Consider the following 14,815-nt stretch of genomic DNA (forward strand, 5'->3'; position numbering starts at 1 on the left):
GATCTGGCGATCTGGCGTTGCTGTGGCTGTGTTGTAGGGGGGCAGCTGTAGCTCCAGTTCGACCCCTAGCCTGGAAACCACCATATGCCGCAGGTGCGGTCCTAAAAAGACAAAACAAACAAACAAAAAAGAGATGGAGTCCTTCATTGCTTTACTCAAAGTTCATTTCAGTTGTAAGTTACAATGAAAGAAAAGAAAGAAAGAAAGAAAGAAAGAAAGAAAGAAAGAAAGAAAGAAAAGAAAGGAAGAAAGAAAGAAAAGAAAGAAAGAAAGAAAGAAAGAAAGAAAGAAAGAAAGAAAGAAAGAAAGAAAGAGAGAGACAGGGAAAATTCTAGAGGAAGCAGGTGCCACCACTTTCAGGACCTCAGCAATTGGAGCCATCTGATAATTTTGCCTTAGAATCAAATGTATATGACCTTACCAGAGCAGGTACTGTTTTTCTGAGCAAATCCCAGACGGATGTACAAGAAAAGAAGAAATATAAACCATGTGTTTCAGGCAGCTTACCAAACAGTACAGTTAACCATGGTTAACCATAATTCTAGATGTCAGCACAGTCAGTGTAAATAACCTTAGATGTATAATAAATTGTGTGACCATAGCAATATATTACAGGTCAAGAACAGAGCTGAGACAGAGCCCTGAAGATAGATATAATATAGATATATGCATCATCTTCTCATACTTCCAAAAACAAACTGAAACTGAAGATATTTCAAGCTCTTCAGAGTAATATGAGAATAAGGGTATGTGGATGAGATCAATTATTTAATAAGACATTAAAAAAAGAAATGGAAAAGTTCTTTGTACAAGATATAACTTTGAGGTGCTTCTGCACCCGCCCCCCATCTGATAGAAGGAAATTAAAAATCCTTTACTGGAAGAAGATAACTTTATTTTAGTCCTCCAATTTTTTCTATATGTGAGCTTTCAAACAGAGCATCTAGCACACCTTAAAAAATAAGAAGACAAGTGAACCAAAAAACATAACTGAGGAGTTCCCGTTGTGGCGCAGTGGTTAACAAATCCAACTAAGAACCATGAGGTTGCGGGTTCGATCCCTGGCCTTGCTCAGTGGGTTAAGGATCCGGCGTTGCCATGAGCTGTGGTGTAGGTTGCAAACGCGGCTTGGATCCCGCGTTGCTGTGGCTCTGGCGTAGGTCGGTGGCTACAGCTCTGATTCAACCCCTAGCCTAGGAACCTCCATATGCTGGGGGAGCGGCCCAAGAAATGGCAAAAAGACAAAACAAACAAACAAACAAACAAAAAAACACTGAAATCAAGAACTAGATAGGTAATTTTAATAGCAGATTAGGCATAGATGAAGAGAGAATGAGGATTAGGAAATTGGAATTAATGGTCAGGAGAAATACCCAGCACAACACAGAGAGAGAAAAAGAATAAAAATACAGAAGAGCATGTTAGAGACATAGGGGAATCAGTGTGAAGTTCTACCCTACATATAAACAAATTAGCATAAGAAGAGAAAAAATGAGGCAGAAGTAATATTTGAAAAGAGCTTGGGGAGTACCTGTCGTGGCACAGCAGAAACAAATCAGACTAGGAACCCTGAGGTTGTGGGTTCGATCCCTGGCCTCACTCAGTGGGTTACAGATCTGGCGTTGCCATGAGCTGTGACGTAGGTCATAGATAAGGCTCGGATCTGGTGTTGCTATGGCTCTGGCGTAGGCTGGCAGCAACAGCTCTAATTAGATCCCTAGCCTGGGATCTTCCATATGCCGTGGGTGCGGCCCTAGAAAGGACAAAAGACAAAAGACAAAAAAAAAAAAAAAAAAAAAAAAAAGAGCTGGGCTGAAAGCATTGACTCACAGGTTTAAAAAACCCAGTTAATGTCAAGCAGGACAAATAGTTTTCAAAACATACATATGAATACTTTATAAAACTGTATAACAACAACAAAGAAAAAAATCTTTAAGGCAACCACAGAAAATACAATCAAACCTACAACTGACCTCTCACAGCAACAGCAGAAACCAGAACAAAGTGAAATGTTATCAATGTGGTGAAAGAAAATAACTGCTAATACTCAGTGAAAATATGCTTCAAACTTGAAGAAAAGATATATTCCATCCAAATGAAGGTAAGAAAGGTATAAATGATAAACTATGGTACCTCTAAAGAATGTAATATCACATACTCAATAAAAGTAAGCAAACTCAGGGAGAGACCAAGATGGCAACTGATCTTCCCTCCTTCCATGATATATTATTCATCTTATGATGGTTAAAATGTCCATTCTGAAAAACAAATCTGTTCTGTGTCTGTAAACAAAATCCAGTTTCTGATCCTGCAGGACCATAGTCCAAACATATGCTGTGAGAAATTTATTCTATGAGGTCTAAGCTCTTATTCCCTGATCCTTGTGATAAACTGAAGACATACCTAATTGGTTGAAAGAGTGCGTCTAAATCGTATGTAGAGTTTTGCATTCTGCTTTTACCATGTACCATCTTCAGTATTTTCCTATACCCCTGAGTAGACTTTGAGAACATAATTTTATGGGCCTGTAATTTTCTAGAACATAGATATGCCTTTATTTATTTAACTAATTTCTGTTCTAGAAAAGTGGGTTGTTTCTAATTTCTTAGGTGTAATTATAAGGAGATACATTGCATACTCTCATACTTAAAACTTTTTATAGATTTCTATTATTTCCTTAGGATAATTTCCTAGAACTAGAACTATTAGGTCAAATTGAATGAATATTGTAGCCAACTGAAAGTTGTTCCCTAATACCCATTTTCCTCTTCTCTAAAGTAATAGAGTTTTAAATGGGTATATAGCTGCTTGGCCAAAGATATTTCTCAGGCAGACTCACAGCTAGATATGGCTGATGGCATCTGAGTTTAGTGATGAGGGCCCATAAAAGAACTGTTCTTCATTTCCCTGGTCTTGCTCCAGCTCTTCACTGGCTGAAAGATGACAAAAGCTGCAGCACGTTGAACCCACAAGTGGAAGCCACATGTTGAAGATAGCATCAGGACTGGCTGCAATTTGTGGGGCCAATGCAAAATGAAAGTGTGAGGCTTCTTGTTCAAAATAGAAGGGAAAATTGCCAGTAAAGGTAGTAAATTGTAATGTTTTCTCTTCTTTCCATGCTCTTTTGTTTGATTCTCATGATATGTTTCATAGTTATTTTGTGTTGTTCTAAGTGAACTTAAAAATTTAGATCATTTACAGGAATTTTACCCTTCATTATATTGTTCAATGCCACTTTATACATGCATTTATCTCATGTGCAACATCACCAAATTAATTTTTCTGTTTGTAGTTCATACATGCATATATATTCCATTCTTATCGAAGGAGTATAAATACTGCACAAAACTAAGATGTTTTTGTTTCACTTCTTGATAACACACGTATTCTATCAACACTCTCTACCTTCATTTACTGATGAGTAAGAAAAGATTGAAAGGATAAAAGATGATAGGTTTCCCTTTCTACATCCTCATTTTCAAAGTAAATGGCTTGTTAATACAAGAAAAGTAACACAAGTAGAAAGGATGCGATGAGGGTCCTTGGTTGTTCATGTTTCTTAGAGTATCACTGTATTCTTTCTGGATGAGAACTTGTGAGAAGCAAGTTCTAGTTCAAATGGAGAATATGGCCTCCTCGGACTAACAGTGCCCTCCCCCAGTTTCTTACTCTGTCATCAACATAACACACCTAACCTGTACTCACTCGCAGTTTCTCTGAACTCCCATGCATTGCGGGTCCACTGGAATTCTGGGCTCTTGGAGCACTGCCAACATGATATGCAGGTGGATATGCATGCACTGTGTACTCCTCTGCTCACATGAATGTTCCTTTGGACTTTACTTTTAAAACACAAGTTCAAAGATAAAATTATTAAGAATTTCAAACTAGCAACAGCAGCACATTAAACCAAGCTCTGGGCCCTTCTGAGCATGGAGCTTTATTGGACTGCACAGGTCAAATGCCCATTAATTCAGACCTGGACTGCCTGCCTGTTGGGTGTTAAGTGAGATTGAAACACAGTTCAGCCAATTTAAGCTGTTGTATTTTGGGATCTTTTGTTACACTTTGTACCCTAAGGCAAACACTTTTAGTTTTCAAAACACCCCTTTCTATCGCCTGGGGACTACATGCTACAATGAATACTCCAAATCATTCTTTTAATATTTTTGAAAATACAGTGAATCTTATAATAAGTGTACTTTTAATAGACTGCTTTTACTCCGCCCCGCCCCCCCGCAAAAAGCTGCTTAAAGCTAGAGATATGGTGTGTCTTTCATAATTAAGGGCACTTTAGAGTCATAAAATGTTACAGCTACTGGGCATTAAAGATCAAAAGATCTAGCAGATTTTAAAGACTTTTTATTAATATTTTTTTGAAAGCTGGCCTTTTTAAAAATAAATCTTTAGAGAAACTATATACAGTCCAATAGATAAAAGCACAGTGGTGTGATGGGTAACCCAGAACACCCACCCCTCCTCTCTGCTGACCTACACTCTAAAAGGAGCTTTTATTTATTTTATTTTTATTTTTTAGTCTTTTATTTTTTTTTTTTTTTGGCTTTTCAGGTCACACCTGCGGCATATGGAGGTTCCCAGCCTAGGGGTCTAATCAGAGCTGTTGCTGCCAGCCTATGCCATAGCCACAGCAACGCCAGATCTGAGCTGCATCTGCAAACTGCACCACAGCTCACAGCAATGCTGGATCCCTAACCCACTGAGCAAGGCCAGGGATCGAACCGGCAACCTCATGGTTCCTAGTCGGATTTGTCTCTGCTGCGCCATGATGGGAACTCTTAAAAGGAGCTTTTAGAGAACAGCTTGAAACATGGTGAAAAGATACAAGCCAGTTCTTTCACCTTTGCGCAAACCACAGAGATGTGTAAATCTTTTTTTTTTTTTTGATAGGCAAGAAATAGATTTATTAAGACACTTGCAAGAGATAAAAGTGGGTAGGCAAGAAGGCCTTGCCTAAATCTTTTAAAAATAACAGCTTTATTGAGATTCAACTGACTTATAATAATCTGCACATTCGTAAGGTATAACATTTAATGTTTTGACATATGTATACACCCATGAAGCCATTACTGCAATTAAGATACTGAGAGTGCTCTTGTGGCACAGCTGGTTAAGGATCCGGCCTTGTCACTGCAACGGCTTGGGTCTCTGCTGTAACGTGGTTTCCGATCCCTGTCCCGAGAACTTTCACATGCTGTGGGTCCAGCCAAAAAGGAAAGATATTGAGTGTTCCTGCAACCCCTAGAATTTTATTTATCTATCTTTATAAGTCCTTCTTCCCTGCCTCACCTCACCCCATCTCCAGGAAACACGATTTGCTTCCCATTGCATTTTCTAGAGTTTTACAGAAATGGTATACAGTACATATTCTTTTTTGGTCTGGCTTCTTTCACTCAGCATAATTATTTTGAGATTCATCCATATTAATCCTTTTCATTGCTGAGTACTGTTCCACAATATGAATATTCTTCACTGTATTTATCCATTTGCTGCTGATGGACATTTGAGTGGTTTCCCATTTTTAATGATTTATGAATAAAGCTCTATAAATATTTCTGTACAGGTCTTCATGTAGATGTACATTTTCATTTTCTGGGGGACAAAGATCTAGGAGTGGAATGGCTGGATCTGATCAAGTGGTATGTCTATGTTTAACTTTTCAAGAAACTACCCACTTGTTTTTCAAAATGGCTTTACCATTTTATATTCCTGACAGTACTATATGAGAGTCTACTTGCTCTGCATCCTCATCGACATTTGATATAGTCAGTTTTTTAAAAAATCCTCATTGACGTTTGCTATAGTCAGTTTTAAAAAAAATTTTATCACACACCTAAAACTACTAGGTGTGTGATAGTATCTCATTGTGGTTTTAATTTGCTTTTCCCTAATGGCTAATAATCTTTTCATATGCTTATTGGCCATCTTCTGTGGTGGTTGTGACTGTACCACTACTTATAAGTCTTTTAACTGTTTCAATATTTGTCCTTTTAAGTTTCTGTAGTAATGAGAATGCCCTAAGGCATTTCACGTTCTAGTTGCCTATTCTAAAATTGTGTTGACAGAACTGTTAGATGAATAGCACTATTAGTTGGAAATGAAGGATACCTGTGTTAACAGAGAACTATCCAAATAATTTGATATTTATGCTGTAAACATAGACTATTCACATGTATTCAAGCTGGCAGTAGGGAAGGTGAGTGGGGGAAATAATGACATAGAATTGGGAGACAGTGGGAGAGGTTGAGAAAGGAGCTATGCAGGGGAATATTAATTTTGCCCCATTCAGTCTCCCCTCCCACACTATCTATATCATGGCCAACACTACACAGTTTTTGTTTTGCCAAATTAGCTTTTTTTCATTATTATGGATGAGTTTTTTGTTTTTTTTATAGCAAGTATATTAAGGAGATGGTTGCCCTAGTTCAGCAGCAGAAACCAGCTATAGGCTAGCCTTTGTGCTAAGGTTGGCAAAAATTTTCAATAGTGAGCCACTTGATCAGAAAGCTATATGTAAGCAAAAGAAAGTTTATCCATATGCTTGTGTTAGCATACAGAAAATTTTGTATTCTGAAAAAAATCACTTTATACAAATGTGCAGTAATAAGCCTAGAGTTTGAACTTTCCTCTCTAGCAAGCAGGTACAGTAGCGTGAGAACACCATCCTAGACTGGAGTTCTGGAGACGGTGTGTCTCCAGACATACTGGAGTTGAATGGGTGTGACCAGGGCAAAGGACAGAAGGGCCTGAGCAAAGCAGAAGGGAGAACAACATCCATGGTGAAGGGGAGAGAAAAGCTAGTCATGTAAGAGAGGAAGAGGAGACAGACCACTCTCAGCCAGCTCTCCTCCCATTTCCACCTTGGCTGTAGGAGAAAGGGCATTTCTTCCACCCCCACACCCTCTGTCTAGCAGCTTCTCACTAGCTTCTTTCTGAGGAGAGAGGGCATTTTTTCTATAGCCACACCCTCTGTCTAGCAGCTTCTTACTAGCTTCTTTCTGAGGCAGGAAGAATTACTCAAAGCACAAGGAAATTACCAAACCACATTTAACTGGAGGATGGAGTCTCTAAGCTGGGATTTCCTCTTTTGCAGCCACAGTGCCCTATTGCAGTACTAGATCAGGGCCTGACCATTCTCTTCTACATATGTGCCTCTGCATAAATTGCATCTGGCGTCTTCCAGATCTTTCCAATCACCCCTGAGTGATGGAAGCTTCTTTAAGATTCCAGGCCTAAACAGCATAATCTGATTTGGCTTAACAAATCACTGGGAGACAACTGAGTCCTTATCAATTAATAAAAAGTTATTTTTATTTTCCATTTGGTTATTGTTCTCATATGCACATTCCTCAATTAGAAATCCCTGAAGAGGTTTAGTGGTAGGAATTCAACCCCTAAACTGAATCTCTGACATTTCCATAATTAATACTAAACAAGATCCCAATCCAAATGGAGCCCCCCAACCCCCCGCAAAAAAAGAAGGCAAAAATAATATCTAAGATAGAAGGACTACAACTAGGGTCAAGATGACAGAAGTTCAGAGGGGTAAATAGAAACTGGAAAAAGTCTCCCTTTGAGCTTCATCTGTGGGTCAAGAGGAAACCATCATTCATTCATCCATCCACCCACGCATCCATGCATCCATGCATCCATCCATCCATCCATCCATTCTTCCATCCACTCATCAACACACTTCTGGGTTCCAGGCACTGGGCTGTGATTTTCTAATACAAGTTTCTCACTGTCTGAAGGAGGACTGGAAAAAAAAAAGGGGGGGAGTGTAAGTGAAGCTGTCATGAGGAAAATAAAGTCAGAGGATGAGCAAGATGGCACAGCATTTTCCCCCAGTCTTGGACTTGTTGAAGCTCCTATAGAAAGAGAAATTAGGAATAAATGATGCAGCTTACTCATGATCAAGATTTTAGGAGTCTAGGCATAAGCACTACTGATCTGAGGGACAGGTGACAAAACAGCACACAAAAGTTGGAGAAAGCATCTGTTTCCATTTTTCTTAGAACCCAGCACTAAACTGTAAAGTAGGTATCAGTATTCATCAAAATCTGTTTTCTTCCCCTTTCATGTATATGGAAGACCTCTTTGCCCTTTATGGCCCTCTTGCATTGAGTGGGGCCATGGCAACGCCATGTGCTGTCTGAAGCAGAGAAGGGCTGGTGAGTAACCATTAAGCCCTTTATCTGATAGGCATCCCTGCTTGGTTGTCCAGGGAGGTTTTCTGCTCCTGGGGGGGCAGCTAAAGGTCTGTGAAGTCTTCAGCCTTAATTACTGAATTGCTACATGGAAAACAGGTTGCTCAGACCTTATTAGATTGTGTGGCAGTGAGAAATAAACCTTTGTTATGGCAAGTCACTGACCAAGACATTGGCATTCTTGCTATGCCTGAGTCTAGCCTAGCTTAAAGAACTCAAGAGTTTGCTAAGCATTAAAAAACAATAACCTTGGCACAGGCACTAATGTTCCCAAATTGGTTACCATGAGCAGGAGCAAGAGAGAAGCCCTTTAGGGTTACTCTGCAGCAATGTGGAGCTAGAGTAGGAAGGACAAGACAGATGCTATGTGATGGTTGTGGCTAGCAAACTGCTATGAGAGCACATAGAAATAAAATTGCCAGAGGTGTTCCCATTGTGGCTCAGTGGTTAACAAATCCGAACCACGAAGTTGCGGGTTTGATCCCTGGCCTCGCTCAGTGGGTTAAGGATCTGGCGTTGCCGTGAGCTGTGGTGTTGGTTGCAGACACAGATCGGATCTGGCGTTGCTGTGGCTGTGGCTAGGCTGACGGCTACAGCTCCCGATTCGACCCCTAGCCTGGGAACCTCCATATGCTGCAGGTGTGGCCCTAGAAAAAAAAAAAAAAAAAGACGAAGATTCCCAGAAAAAACTGAGTGAGACTTTGTGGGGGGTGGAGGTGGAGTGGATAGGGAGAGTGTGTCAACAAGGACACTATGCATTATTTGATATTGTGATTTCATTTGTATTCACAGGCAGGTGACATTGTGTCTTTAGATTTTTTTTGTTTTAATGATGTGAGCTACTACCCAAGTAATTCTCTCTCTCTCTCTCTCTCTCTCTTTTTTTTTTTTTTTGTCTTTTTTAGGGCACACCTCAGGCATATGGAATTTCCCAGGCTAGGGGTCTAATCGGAGACATAGGTGCCGGCTTACAAGCAACGCGGGATCTGAGCCTCCTCTGCAACCTACGCCACAGCTTACTGCAATGCTGGATCCTTAACCTACTGAGCAAGGCCAGGGATCGAACCTGAATCCTCATGGATACTAGTCAGGTTCATTTCCACTGGGCCACGATGGGAATTCCTCTAGGTTTTATTTGTCTGAGTTATATGATATCTTTTGTGAGGGAGAGCTTGAAATTCCAATTCTAGTTAGCAGAACTGATTGTAATTCTTATTTTCATCTTTATTCTTTTCTTGAAGAAGAAACTGTCAAATATTATTCATGTCATTGGAAATTGCAGGATCTCCCTAGGATTCATGTCAAACTCACCTCTGAATTTCCAGGGATAATGAGTTTTCTATGTGAATATAATTTCAATTTCATAGTTGTCTCTTGAAACGAAATAGACAGGAAAATAGTTTCTAATCCAGACATGTTAAGGTTTGCCTGCCAAAGAGAGTTTTAGAAATTTACACCACAGCAGTTTCCTTGTGGTGCAGTGGATTAAGGATTTGGCATTGTCACTGCAGCATCCTGAGTCACGGCAGTGGCCTGGGTTTGATCCCTGATATGTAAACTTCCACATGCTGTGGGCATGGCCAAAATAAAAAGAAAAAAAAATTACAGCACACTTCATACTGTACATCAAAATTCATGTGACCACCTGCCAGAAGTGTGAGTTTGGGGAAAAAAAATCGAAAGCTCTTCATGTGGCCCAAATCAGTAATTAAGGACAGTTCAACAATAGGAAAAGCATAACTTTCAGTTATCAACTGGTCAATCTTCATATCCAATTGACATTTGAATATCTGTGCCTCCTTGAAATTAGCAACAATGATCTCAATTGTTTCCATGCTGTCTTATGTTCAGTTGCTCAGATGTCCTGTCATATCAGAAAGAAAATGCAATCATATAGGCCTCCAGGAATCTGAGAAGCTAAGCTTCTCAAAGTCCTTTGATACTCCAAAATAATTAATCTCGTGGCAGTATCTTTTCAAAAAGCTCCTATGACTAACATGCGACTATATAGTTTTTTTTTTTTTTTGCTTTTTACAGCCGCACTTGTGACATATGGAAGTTCCTAGGCTAGGGGTCAAATCCAAGCCACAGCTGCCGGCCTACACCACAGCCACAGCAATGCAAGATCTGAGTCCCGTCTGCAACCTGCACCACAGTTCACGGCAAGGCCAGATCCTTAACCCACCCACTGAGCAGGGCCAGGAATCAAACCAACATCCTCATGGATACTAGTTGGGTTCGTTAACCTCTGAGCCACAAAGGGAACTCCCTAGTTACATAAATTTAATCTCAATAAAATAAATGCTTATGTTGCTTTAATTTCTAAATATCACATAAAGTGGCAAGAACAGGAAGAATATTAAAAATCTTGACAATTTCTCCCCAGCAAAAGGGAGTCAATGTTAAGTTTGAGCTATCCACATACATCTTCTTCCTTGCTGGGAAAAAAAAAAAAAAAGCCCCATCTTGTTTGAATGGTGGGTAGAGAGCCCTTGAGGTCAAGAAATGTCCCCACAAAAGGGAATAAATTGTGGTTGGGCTTGTCCCAGTTCCCTTTGCCACTGATTGGCCTAGGAATGGGCCTGGGGCCATATTTGGCAAATGAGACAAAAGGACAGGTCTGCTGGGAGATATCTTGAAATTGTTCTTCTTGGGAAAAAAACTATAGAAGCTCACAAAGAGAAAGCATTTTACTCTAGCTCCTTCTTCCTTGCTTTGAATGAAGCTCTGTGAGGAATTGATAATTGAAGCTGCAATAGCCAGGAAATGGCAAAAGATGAGTGTGTTTCTGCAGATGAGTGTGTTTCTGCAGATGGGGGTATTTCAGCTGGGTCCTTGATAACCACTGACTGCACTACTGAGATTGCCTTCTCCAAACTTCTTGTTAGGTGAGAAAATTAAACATTAATTGTTTAAGGTCCTGGGAGACTGGATTCTGTTATTTGCAGCTAAATACATCCTCCTGACACAACCACCACCTTTACTGAAACCAACCTGCAAAATTCATCACACACTTTCCTGGTGTATGTAAAAAAGCACTCCAAACATCTCCTTCAGAGAAATTGACTGATAATGGCATTTTTTCCTTTTTCATTTGAGCTGTCTGATCTTTGGCAAATGAAGTCAGAATTTCCACATTATAAACCAAACTTACTGGTAAATGGTTAGGAACCATTAGTGAATGCTTTCTAGTTAAGAATTACATTTGCTAAAAACTCAAGTCTTTCTCTTATTGTTTTGGGTTATTCTGCTTAGTTCATTCATATGGGGGAATCTTTGAAGGTAAGGATTAGAGTAGTTGAAGACTTAGGAACAATAGATGTGAATTAAGAAATATCCCGCTGTTTGTGGCACAGCAGTTTGATTAGCTAGACTTAGAGCCAGGCTGAACTTTGGCCAATACTATTTCAATGTGAATTGATAAAAAATAATAATTTTAAAAAGGAATGCGTGTCATTGAGTAGATTTCCCTGAGCTATACAGCAAGTTCTTATTAATCATCTGTCTTGTACAGTAGTGTGTGTTTGTCTGAAATAGCTTAGAAGTGTAGAGAAGGGTGAAAGCTGAGGTGCCAATTTGCTACCTCCCGTGACTCCATTTTCTCTCTCCCTCCCCATCCAAGTTGCCAATACACAGGCTTCATTTTAAACTGCTCTTTAAAGCCAAAATTCCACCATAAGTAGCCAGGGGCATCCTGTTTTATGAGTAATGAAAATAAGGTAGCCATTTTAATAAAAAGTGATATTTTTTTTTTAAAAAAAGGAATGGGTATCTTCAGTTTTGGGGATCCATATGGAAACTGATGAGAACAGGTAGAAGAAATATGTGGTCCTCTGTTAAACATCCCTCATTGTTCAAAAAAGGCTGCTTACTTACAACTCTGATGCATGAGGAAGTCAGACTGGATCTAACTTGTAGTCAGCTGTGGAGAACACGAGCCTTGGAAAGAAGAGACTTTGCACAAGAAATGCAAAGGCCACAAGCCTTGGGAAGGGAAGTGACCCAGCAAGAAAGTGTTTGTTCTCACCTTGGGGGAGTGAGGACAAGTGTGCCCCTCACAGTCCTCTCTCCACCTGAGGATCGGCAAACTTCTGTTATCAGGATGAGATGGACAATAAAACATCTGCAGTGAGGTTTTCTGGATTCTTTTCTGAGGTTGTGGCATGTGGTTGCCAACAAGGTGTGTCATCTCTGGCAAGCAAATTCTTGGGAAGTCAATTTTATAGTTTCAGAAAAAGATGTTACATGAATTTGGATTAGAAAACGAAACATTAAGGGGCTTGTTTTTTCGGAAATGCAAGGAAAAGAAATAACCCTTAATAAATCCAACGATAATTTTCTGGATCTTCCTTTTATACCAAAACATACACATCTTCTCATGTAAATTGATATGTGAGACATAGATGCTTGGTGCCTTTTACAAAACAAAAATTAGGTGTCTAAAGGGCTCCTGAGAAGCAATTCAGAATTTTTGTGTGTGTCTGCCTTATGGCAAAGACTAATGTTTAAGTATGACAATAACGGGTTAATTTGGCTGAATCACTTTTCTTTCTTTGGTGTTAATTGGTAAATGAAAAATAATGTGATTCTAATCTCTTCAAAGCCTTTTCTGTTTCAAATATGAGTGTGTTTCTGCAGATGGGGGTATTTCAGCTAATAGTGCAGCTAGATTAAAAAAAGAAAAAAGCTTGAGTCATCTGAATATTGCTAATATGATTTAGGCATTTATTAAGATGAGGGTCGACTGCTAAATTTAGATTTACTTATGATTAATTTGTTCGATGTAGTTCCTTGCAGAATAATACATGAACTATGATTTTGAATGTGACAGACACGTATCTTTTTTTGAAACAACTTTTAAAATGTGGTTACTTTTGCTTTTCTCATTCAAAAAAGGGCAAGTATTCTGTCACATTTAGGGAAGATGTAATTCTACCTCTCCCTTATCATAAACCTCATTGGAAGAGGAGCTTGATGAAAATCAAGGTCTTTTTGCTGAACCCCAGATGGTTATGGATTCTGGATGTGTATTTGTCAGGGCTGGAAAGGAGTGCAGTTGAGAAGGACAAGAGTAATTACCCAAACATGTTGCTAGAAAGAAATCTACATACTAGTTGACTTGTGTTTTAAAAGTATGGACTGCTGACCTCTGTAAGCAACCATGGTCTCAGGTCCCCAGGTCACAGCAACGCCAGGGTTTACATTTTCGCTGGGTACAAATTGAGATGGGATTCATTCTCTGTCTAACATGTTGCCAGGGCATGAATTTTGCGGAGGACTCAACTTGCTCACATTTAAACAAAGCTACACTAACATAAAGGACACTCAAGTCAGGTACCAGAAAAAATGATCCTTAAAGAGTTTCTGTCCCTCCCATCCTGTTTCTGGGGCGGTTTACCTCTCTATCCTTGGTTTGTGTTAAGTCATATAACGTTTGGCTACAGGTCACCTCTACCACCCAGAGCTACACCGTAAGACTTAAATCATCTCTCCACTTACTGATAGAACTTGAGGTCACTGGTACAAGGGAGTGATCTTTCCTTCATTCTCTTTCCAGCCTCTTGCCTAAAAGTCCCAGATTAGGCTGTGGAGCCACCGTTGGGTGGTGTTCATGTTTAGATGATTCCTATTGGCAAAACCAGGAAGATGCAGCAGTTGAAGTCTGAAGGAGAAAACCCAGCCCTCCACTAAGAATAACACCCATGGACATTGCCCCACCCTTCCCATCACAAACACACATGACTCGAAACACACACACTAAAAACAAAACCCTAAAAACAACAAAGAAAAAAGTAGCTATGTGGTATATAAAAAGTGCCTCTTGAACTTGCCATTCCCTTTGCCTGGAATGCATGCAAAAAAACTTTTTGGCATCAAAATTGTACATGGTAACCAACCCTCACTACCTGGCTCCGACTTTGTTCCTCTCCTTCTAATTCTCTTCCCTGGTCCTATTTCTCTTCCTCCAGTATTCTTATTTTTTGTAGGCAGTTCCACTGTGGATCCCTTTACTCTTTTTCTCCCTTCCTTCTTTTCTTTCGTCTCCCAGCTACCCCATCTCTCTCTCTCTCATTCATTTCCTACTATGTGTCAGGTATTGTTCTAAGTTGAGGGATAGAGTCGTGAATGAAACCTAAAAGACCCCTGTTATTTGGAGCTTATTTTCTGTAGCGGTGGGGGAATGGAAGAATGGAGGGGAAAAAAATACCTACTTCAGGTAATAACAAGAGCTTTGAAGGGAATCAAACTAGATTAAAGACTGCTTTAGATCAGTCGGAAAGTCTGTTGGGGGAGGAGAGATTAAAGTTTAATGGAGACCTATATCATAGGAATGATTCAGCTATGAGAAAAACATTCCAGATAGAGAGAATGAAGTACAAAGTCCTTTTGTAGTAAGAACCGGTGTAACAAGTTCAAGGAAGTGAAAGAAAGCAGGTGTGGTTAGAGTTTGGAGAGTGGTTAGAGGTTTTCAAGGGCAGGTCGCATCTGGTCTGGGAAGTAATGTAAGGGGTTGGATTTTATTCTATATGCAATGGGAAGCCAGGTCCTAGCAAAATGATGAATTATTTATCCAGAACAATTGACTATCC

The 14,815-nt window shown here is 39.7% G+C and overlaps 1 protein-coding gene and 1 long non-coding RNA gene across 3 annotated transcripts in view; both read right to left on the bottom strand.

Moving 5' to 3' along the window:
- ALDOB (aldolase, fructose-bisphosphate B) overlaps window positions 1–14,815 on the bottom strand; it is a 61,505-nt gene that overhangs the window by 26,280 nt on the left and 20,410 nt on the right. The window lies entirely within an intron of this gene.
- On the bottom strand, window positions 3,123–13,851 carry LOC146407118 (uncharacterized). Of its 2 annotated transcripts, none has more exons than XR_014824926.1 (3): window positions 13,725–13,851; window positions 12,253–12,430; window positions 3,123–3,842 (listed from the first exon to the last, which is right to left on the bottom strand). It is a non-coding gene; the product is annotated as an uncharacterized LOC146407118 (long non-coding RNA). The 2 variants fall into 2 exon arrangements; XR_014824927.1 differs by lacking the exon at window positions 3,123–3,842 and adding an exon at window positions 7,310–7,886.

This window comes from Sus scrofa, chromosome 1, assembly GCF_054392235.1.
Source record: "Sus scrofa isolate SSC_HxYL_T2T_F1_AM1 chromosome 1, Sscrofa_HxYL_maternal_Yorkshire_Landrace_v2.0, whole genome shotgun sequence".
Classification (NCBI taxonomy): Eukaryota; Metazoa; Chordata; class Mammalia; order Artiodactyla; family Suidae; genus Sus; species Sus scrofa.